Raw genomic sequence first — 8,498 nt, 5'->3', positions numbered from 1 at the left:
AAATAAAAAATAATAAAATAAAAATGTAAAATAAAATAAGTAAAATAAGCCCACGCAGGAATTCTGAAATTTTTCTATGGTACCATGAAGCGTACTGCTATATCAAGACCCTTTAGACTTGATTCAATTTCAAATCCTCTGTAGCACAAATTTGCATGTGATTGTGTCTGTGTGTGTGTTATTAGCTTTTTAAATAAATAAGACTTTTTTTTGAGAAGTTTAGGTTTATAGAAAATTGAGCCAAAAGTACAGAGAATATTCACATACCTCTTCACCTTTTCCTACTCTCATTTCTACTGTTATTAACATCTTGCTTTAATTAATGTACATTTGTTAGAATTGTTGAGCCAGAATTGATACATTATTATTAACTAAAATCCATAATTTACATTAAAGTTCACTTTTTGTCTTGTACATTCTATGGGTTTAGACAAGTATATAGCACATGTATTCACCATTACAGTACAGAACCACTGCTCTAAAGATGTCATGTGTTCTACCTGTTCAACCCTTCCTTTTTAACTACAAACTCTTGGCACCCACAGATTTTTTTTTTTTTTTTTTTTTTTTTTTTTTTTTTTTGAGACAGAGTCTCTCTGTCACCAGGCTGGAGTGCAGTGGCACGATCTTGGCTCACTGCAACTCCGCCTCCTGGGTTCAAGTGATTCTCCTGCCTCAGCCTCCCTAGTAGCTGGGACTACAAGCATATGCCACCTCTCCCGGCTAATTTTTGTTTTTTTAGTAGAGATGGGGTTTTACCATGTTGGCCAGGATGGTCTCGATCTCCTGACCTTGTGATCCGCCCGCCTTGGCCTCCCAAAGTGTGGGATTACAGGTGTGAGCCACTGCGTCTAACCTCCCACTGATCTTTTAATTGTCTCCATAGTTTTGCCTTTTGCAGAATGTCATATAATTGGAATCATATGATATGTATGTAGCCTTTTTAGACTGACCCTTTTCACTTAGCCATATACAGTTAAGTTTTTTTCCTTGTCTTTTTTTGTGGCTTCATAGTTTACTTACCACTTCTTAACACCGACTACTTCTTAACACCGGATACTGTTCCGTTGTCTGGATGTACCACAGTTTGTTTATCCGTTCACCTATTGAAGAACATCTTGTTTGTTCCCAAGTTTTGGCAATTAGGAATCAAGTTGTACAAACATTAATGTGGTGGTAACATATGGAAGGAAGGGAAGTGTTCTGTAGTTCTGTGATTAGATCATAGTTTTATGATTAGCTCTTAGTGACCCCGTGTCCCTAGGAAGTGACCTTTACAAGTTCTCAGTTTTGTTTTATTTACCTCTTCGATGAGACAAGAAGGCTAGTGGGGGCTGGCGTTGGGTGTTTGCCTTCCACCAAGTCTGTTAGACCCTGGTAAGATAGTTTCTCTTGAGGACAGACATTGTTTAGAGGAAAAGAATGCTTTGGGCATATTTCATAGAGGCTACCTTATTTTCCTTTTAAAAAAATAGGCTGGGCGCGGTAGCTCACACCTGTAATCTCAGCACTTTAGGAGGCCAAGGTGGGTGGATCATGAGGTCAGGAATTCAAGACCAGCCTGACCAACATGGTGAAACCCCGTCTCTACTAAACATGCCAAAATTACCTGGGCGTGGTGATGCATGCCTGTAATCCCAGTTACTCAGGAGGCTGAGGCAGAATTGCTTGAACCCGGAAGGCAGAAGTTGCAGTGAGCCAAGATTGCACCACACCACGGCACTCCAGCCTGGGTGACAAAGCGAGACTCTGTCTCAAAAAAAAAAAAAAAAAAAAATTAGATATTGGGTTTCTCTATGTTGCCCAGGCCGGCCTCAAACTCCTGAGCTCAAATGATTCTCCTGCCTTGGCCTCCCAAAGTGCTGGATTACAGGTGTGAGCCATTGCACTCTGTCAATAGTGGCTACTTTTCTGTGCCACCTGCCAGAGTAGTAGGGAAAATTTTCACTTTGAGCATCTAGTAGTGATCCTGGAGGTGAAACTCACAAAAGTTTAGGGACCCCCTCTAAGGCTGGGTCCCCCTGGCAATTTTAACACTCAAACTTGTCCAAACTGAGCCTCCAGCTATTCTTTAATTACAGTTTAGGGTTTCCAGTACCAGTTACCGGGTACCGGTTCCCAAGGAGGTTTCTGCTTCTGGGCTGCTTCTCTAATAAATTATAATCCTTTCTATCTGCCTTATGTGTCTCTTCAGTTTTGGGGATGGTGGTTTGTCCTGTGACTTCAATTATCTGATAGATCTTAGGAAGAGTTGTTGATTTTCAATTTGTTCTTACTTTTTGTTGTGAGGACGGAATGAGGATTTACAAGCTCCTTACATAACAGACCAGAAATCAGATTTATATGTGTATTTTAAAGATACTCAGTTTTCTTCCTTTCTTCTTGGTTAATTTGAAGTCATTAATGTAGTTTGCTGAGAGTACTTCTTAAGTATCATTAATTTATTAACACTGAGCTGTGTGTTTTACCATGTAATGAATAAATTTCTGGTTTGCCGTAATTTCTTTTCAGGATATGAAATCTGTCACCTTTGTTTTTTGATCAGATTTTCTATCAGTGTTTTCCATGGCTTTTCGAATGCTTTAATTAACAAGTAAGGTACAAATGCCTTCTCTTTCTACTCTGGCTATAAGAGGACGACCCATTGGGATGTGTACAGAAGGGAATAATGTCATAATTGAACACTATCTTTTGTGACTCATGTCCTCATTCCCCATTAGTAAGAGGTATCTCAAAGATCCCTGAGTATCAAAGATGCAGACTGAATGGATGAGAATCTACATTAGAAGCTCTCATGAGGTCGTGTTTTCTGGTTACATTTGATGGCTATTTAAACCTTCATTTCTATTAAGTATCTTGATACAATATATGATGTAAGAGACTCTTACCATGGGGAGGAGAGTATGTGCTCTTTCATGATTTGATCACGTGAAGACCTAGATCCATTCTTCCTTCTTCCTTTATTTAACACGTTTGTCACATAATCTATATGTCAGACAGGATCCTAGATATCGGAATCTGGAGAGATAAAGATGTAGTCGTTAACCAAGAGGATTATTTCTGATCCAGTGCTTTAGTGCATTGCACACAGTAATGCTCAGTAATGTCTTTTTGGATGAATGGCTCTGGGAGTCAGTAGATTGGTGCTTCCACTACCATTCTGTATTGTGGGATTTGATTTCTCTATGCATTTGTGTCTCTGTTTGTAAAATGAGGATGTTAATATTTGGATTGTTTTGCCTCACAGATTTATATGAACATATTCAACATGTTGAATTCATTTATTCAACATAGGCATGGACTCTGGTATTCATTTAAGTGTAAGACATATATAGCAGTGAATTGGGTGGGAAGAACGACAGGAAAACAGACCTGTGCACAGATAATTTATAATGTTATATGTAGATGCTCTAATAGAGCTATATGAACAGTGTACTCTGATGATGTATTAAGATAAAACTGCTGATTTTGCATGAAGTATATGGGGAAGGCTTCTTAGAAGAAGTAACAGTTGAATTGCATTGAAAAAGAGGAGATAGGAAAGATGGGGTAGGGAAAGCCTTTGCAGGCAGAGGGAAAAACATTTGCAAAGGTACCTAAGAATGAAAGGTGTTGGGTTTAGGGAAGCACTGGAACTTGGGGTGTGGCCGTTGAGGTTGAATAGTGAGCAGTAGAGTGGGATTCCAGGCAGTAAAGATAAGGTGGTTGGAAGTTTCTAAACATGAAATAACCAGCTTGCTTTTTTAACTAACTGCTATGTAAAGAATGTCCTTGGGATAGAAGGAAACTAGAACTAGATAGGAGGGTTTTGTCATTATTGAGTGTCTAAGTTAGGGCAGAGATAACAGCTTCAGAGGAAGGGCAGATTGCAGAGATATTTTTTAGAGGTTTGAGCAGTTTGATGATCCTTTGGAGGGAGAAAAAAGTGGGAACTCAAGGGTGATCCTGCAGGTACTATCTTGAGAACTAGGTAGGTAGATGATGACACCAATGACAGAAGACCTTTCATACAGGGAGTAGGGAAGGGAAATTGATGAGCTCACTTTCTAAAAGTTGAGTTTGAGATGCTTGTAGAGCCTCTTGACAGAGCGGCCCAGAACTGCCGGTAGAACTGTCTGCTATGTTGGAAATGTTCTGTGTCCACTGTCCGTTATGGCACTCACTAGCCACATGTGGCTATCGAGCACTTGAAATATAACTTCTGCAACTGAAGAACTGAATTTTATATTTTCTTTAGTTTCAATCAATTAAAATTTAAATAGCTGCTTGTGGCTAATGGCTACCATTTTGGACCACACAGGTCTGATAAGTATTGGTTGGAAATACTGGTCTGGAAAGAGTGCTAGAGGTAGAGTGATTAGCCTCCGTGTGACTGGGAGGTTTCCTAGGATGCTGAACTTTCAGTGCTAAAACTGACAAAATCCCAGACAAAGCATGATTCTTATTAACCCTAGCTAGAGGTGTTACTGGCTTGTAGTTATGAACTTTAGTTGTCACATTTCTGAAACAACTAAGTCTACTCAGCTGCCTGTTGGGCTGGCTATGTCATGATTTGCAGCTTGGAAAGAAAACTTTTCTTGGCATTGAGGAGTTAGAAAATAGAAAACCAGCATGATTCTTGAAACACATGCTCTGCTTGCTATTCTCCTTGTTTCCTCCACCGTCTTCCTTTTTCTTCCATTCTATATTGTTATGTTACAGCCCACTTTGGCTGTACATTGGAATTACCTGGGGCTCTCACTTCCAAATGTATATGTGTGTGGGTGAGTGTGTGTGTGTGTATGTATGTACGTATGTATGTGTCTGTCTATCTATCTATCCATCTATCTATCTATCTATTTGGATGCCCAGGATCTACCCCAGAATAGTTAAATCAGAATCTTGAAGCAGGAGGGGCAAGGCATCTATATGATTTAAAAGCCCCCCAGGTGATTTCAGTGTGTAGCCAGGATTGGCAAGTACAGCTCTCAGAAATGCTTTTACTTCTTTGCCACTTTTCTTTACCGCAACACATTGTTTGCAGTTGATCTTTAACCCCTTTCCCCTCCCTTTATTTGGGGGAGGATAGAAGTACCCTGGAAATTTTTCCTGTCTGCCATGCAGAACAAAAGTAAGCCTGAGGCTGAGGGCATTAGGGAATAGCCTAACTTCTTTTGTTGTAAACACAGGATTTGATGTACTTTCCTGTATCAGTAATAATAACCATGGCTAACATGTTTTGAACAGTTAATATGCCCAAATACTCTTACATATGTTAACTCATTTACTCTTAGTAACAACACCATGAGAGATGTGTAATTATTATTCCTATTTTCCAGATGAGGAACCTGAGAGTCAGAGAGATTAACTGATTTGCCCAAGGTCCCCCTAGCCAGTAAGTGCTCAGGCTGTCATTAGGATGCGCTTTTTAATTACTGTCCTATATAACCTTATAGTACAGTGAAATATACTGTACCTGTAAATGTGAGAGACGAAGTCTTCTTGAGCTCTCAAGCTGCAGGTATCTTTCATATGCCGAGAATTGGTTAGATTCATCTGTATTTTTTTGTTTTTTTGTTTTTGTTTTTTTTGTTTTTTTTGGAGACAGAGTCTTGCTTTGTTACCCAGGCTGGAGAGCAGTGTTATGATCTCGGCTCACTGCAACCTCCACCTCCTGGGTTCAAGTGATCCTCCCACCTCAAGCCTCCTGAGTAGCTAGGATTACAGGCATGTGCTGCCACACTTGGCTAATTTTTTTTTGTATTTTTAGTATAGATGCAGTTTCACCATGTTGTCCAGGCAGGTTTTGAACTCCTGACCTCAAGTGATTCCCCCGACCTTGGCCTCCCAAAGTGTTGGGATTACAGACGTGAGCCACCGTACCTGACCAGATTAATCTCTTTAGCATTGGCGAGTTCAGGATTTGGAGGATGTCTCTTCTGGAATCACTTGAGCTGTACAAGCTGAGTTTTTAAAATTTTCAGACTGCAAGCCAGTTCTGAAGCAAGAAGGCAGCTTTCTCTGCGACCCCGTAACATTGCCAAAGAAGAAGCTGAATAATATAGAGCACTTCAGTTTCTGCCAGTTTTGCTGAGGTGAGGGTTGGGGTCTACTATGATACATACGTGTGTGTATGTGCGTGCATGTCTGTACGTGTTGTTTATGGTAGTGAGCTTGGTTTTATTAGCAAGGGTTGAATTCTTCTCATACTTTCCTTTCCTTTCCTTATACCTTACTTTAAAGTTGTACATAGTCACAAGAAAGCATATTTTCTGTGATTTTCATTAAAATATGATAGTTCAAAGATTCTTATTAATTCTTTTCATAAATACCCAGTAATTGGGATCCTACAATGTTTCATCTGGGTTCTATTGGCAGTATAATGGAAGAATAGTATTGGTATTTTAAAAAAGACTTCAACACTATTATCTGATGTTTTAAATAGAAAAAGATTTCTTAATGTCAATATGAGATCATTGAGGATCATGGTTTTTTATTTCTTTTTCTTTTCATTTTTATTTTTATTTTTGGAGACGGAGTCTTGCTCTGTTGCCCAGGCTGGAATACAGTGGTGCAATCTTGGCTCACTGCAACCTCTGCCTCCCAGGATCAAGTGATTCTCCTGCCTTAGCCTCCTGAGTAGCTGGGATTACAGGTGCGCACTACCATGCCCAGCGAATTTTTTTGTATTTTCAGTAGAGACGGTGTTTCACCATGTTGGTCAGGCTGGTCTCGAACTCCTGACCTGATGGTCTGCCCGCCTCAGCCTCCCAAAGTGCAGGCATTACAGGCATGAGCCACTGCACCCGGCTGAGATCATGGTTTTATAAGCCTTTATTGTTCATTCTCTATGTCTGTAAAGCAGTTTACCAATAATAGAACATTAAATCAACTTTGGTTTTCAACTTCATCTACAGATACTTTTAAATGTCAAGTTACCTAAAATCAAAGTCTCTTAATAGAATACTTATATATCTATTTTTTGAAACAATTTAAGATATAGTAATAAGATATGGGATCATGACCATAGACTACCCAGTGGTGGTGTAAGTGAATATTTTTAGAAGTTATTACTTAGTTCTTGTTTCTTTCTGTTAAAAAGGTGAGGACACGTTTCATTGGTTTTTCACCTCCAAAGACGATTTAGTTTATACTTAGCTCTTGGGGTATGTGTGATAGGGCTGACGAAGAGCTGGTGTTCAGAGAGCTTCATTCTAGGTCAGTCAAATCTTTTTCTGTTGAAAATGTTTTGTTTTGTTTTGTTTTTTGAGGTACAGTCTTGCTCTGTTGCCAGGTTGGAGTGTGCAGTGGTGCGTTCTTGGCTCACTGCAACCTCTGCTTCCCAGGTTTACATGATTCTCCTGCCTCAGCTTCCTAAGTATCTGGGACTACAGGCAAGTGCTACCACGCGCGGCTAATTTTTGTACTTTTAGTAGAGGCAAGGTTTTGCCATGTTACCTAGGCTAGTCTTGAACTCCTGACCTCAAGTGATCTGTCCTCCTTGGCCTCCCCAAGTGTCGAGATTACAGGCGTGAGCCACCACACCCAGACTGTAAATGTAATTATTTTCAGAAGAACTATATCTTTCCATGTACACATTCACCTATTTTATGGACTAATTTTCAAGAATTCTTTTGGGATGTGGCTTCAATAAAATTGTCCATTAATTCTTGTTTAAGTGGTTCTGGTATACTAATAAAACTTCTGGACATTGGTGGTATAATGTCATAAATATTCATCAATTTGAATTTGGATTTTAGGACTTTGGTGCCACCATCACAGTAGCCATTCTGAACCCTTTCGATCACCATGGGAGAAAACAAGGCATGTGCTTTACCATGTTAAATGTCTGTTTCTGGGGTGTTCTTTGCCCTAGTCGTTAGAATTGTACATTTCTGGAATTAAGGACCAGATTATCTGGGATGTTCTTGCAGCCACTGGTTTCAGATTTTTTATTTCTGTTTCTAGCTTGTTCATAGAAATAGGAAGCTCTGTTTTTTTTTTTCTTAAAAGAAAAACTGAGGGGTTTTTTTTTTTGGTAGATAAATCCATAAAGACAAAAGTTCAAATTGTGACCAGCCAGGGCAAAATAGCAAGACCCCATCTCTACAAGAAATTTAAAAATTTAGCTGGGCATGGTAGCATGTACCTGTAGTTCCAGCTGCTCAAGAGGCTGAGGTGGGAGGATTGTTTTGAGCCCAGGAGTTCGAAACTGCAGTGAGCTATGATGGTACCACTGCACTCCAGCCTAAGTGACAGAATAAGACCCTGTCTGTTAAAAAAAGAAAATCAACCTGATGATTCACTGACTTTCTCGTGCCAGTCAAGGTGCCGGCCCTGGGGTGAGCCACAGTTTTAGACTTACTTCAGATGTTCTGCTCTGTCATTGATCTTAGGCCATTCTTTTTCTTCTCACCTAATGTGTTCAAAACTTTATATTCTCAACTGTAGGGATACCTAAAAATGGTGCTTTGATTAAAGATGAATGTGGGGATTTAGGGTTTTTTTTTTTTTTTGGT

At 39.6% G+C, this 8,498-nt stretch overlaps 1 protein-coding gene across 4 annotated transcripts in view; it reads left to right on the top strand.

The window, feature by feature from the left end:
* Window positions 1–8,498, top strand: part of SHTN1 (shootin 1) — a 124,334-nt gene that overhangs the window by 17,491 nt on the left and 98,345 nt on the right. The window contains exon 1 of one of the 4 annotated variants that reach the window (XM_017871253.1): window positions 2,779–2,799. The exons of 2 other annotated variants lie outside the window; for them this stretch is intronic. The gene's annotated coding sequence lies outside the window, so the exon portion shown is untranslated. Of the gene's footprint in view, window positions 1–2,778; window positions 2,800–6,054; window positions 6,075–8,498 lie in introns of those variants that run through there. One more of the 4 variants, XM_017871252.1, reaches the window with a different exon arrangement.

Source organism: Rhinopithecus bieti, unplaced genomic scaffold, assembly GCF_001698545.2.
Source record: "Rhinopithecus bieti isolate Rb0 unplaced genomic scaffold, ASM169854v2 scaffold_5982, whole genome shotgun sequence".
Lineage (NCBI taxonomy): Eukaryota > Metazoa > Chordata > Mammalia > Primates > Cercopithecidae > Rhinopithecus > Rhinopithecus bieti.
This window is presented reverse-complemented; position numbering and strand designations above follow the sequence as displayed.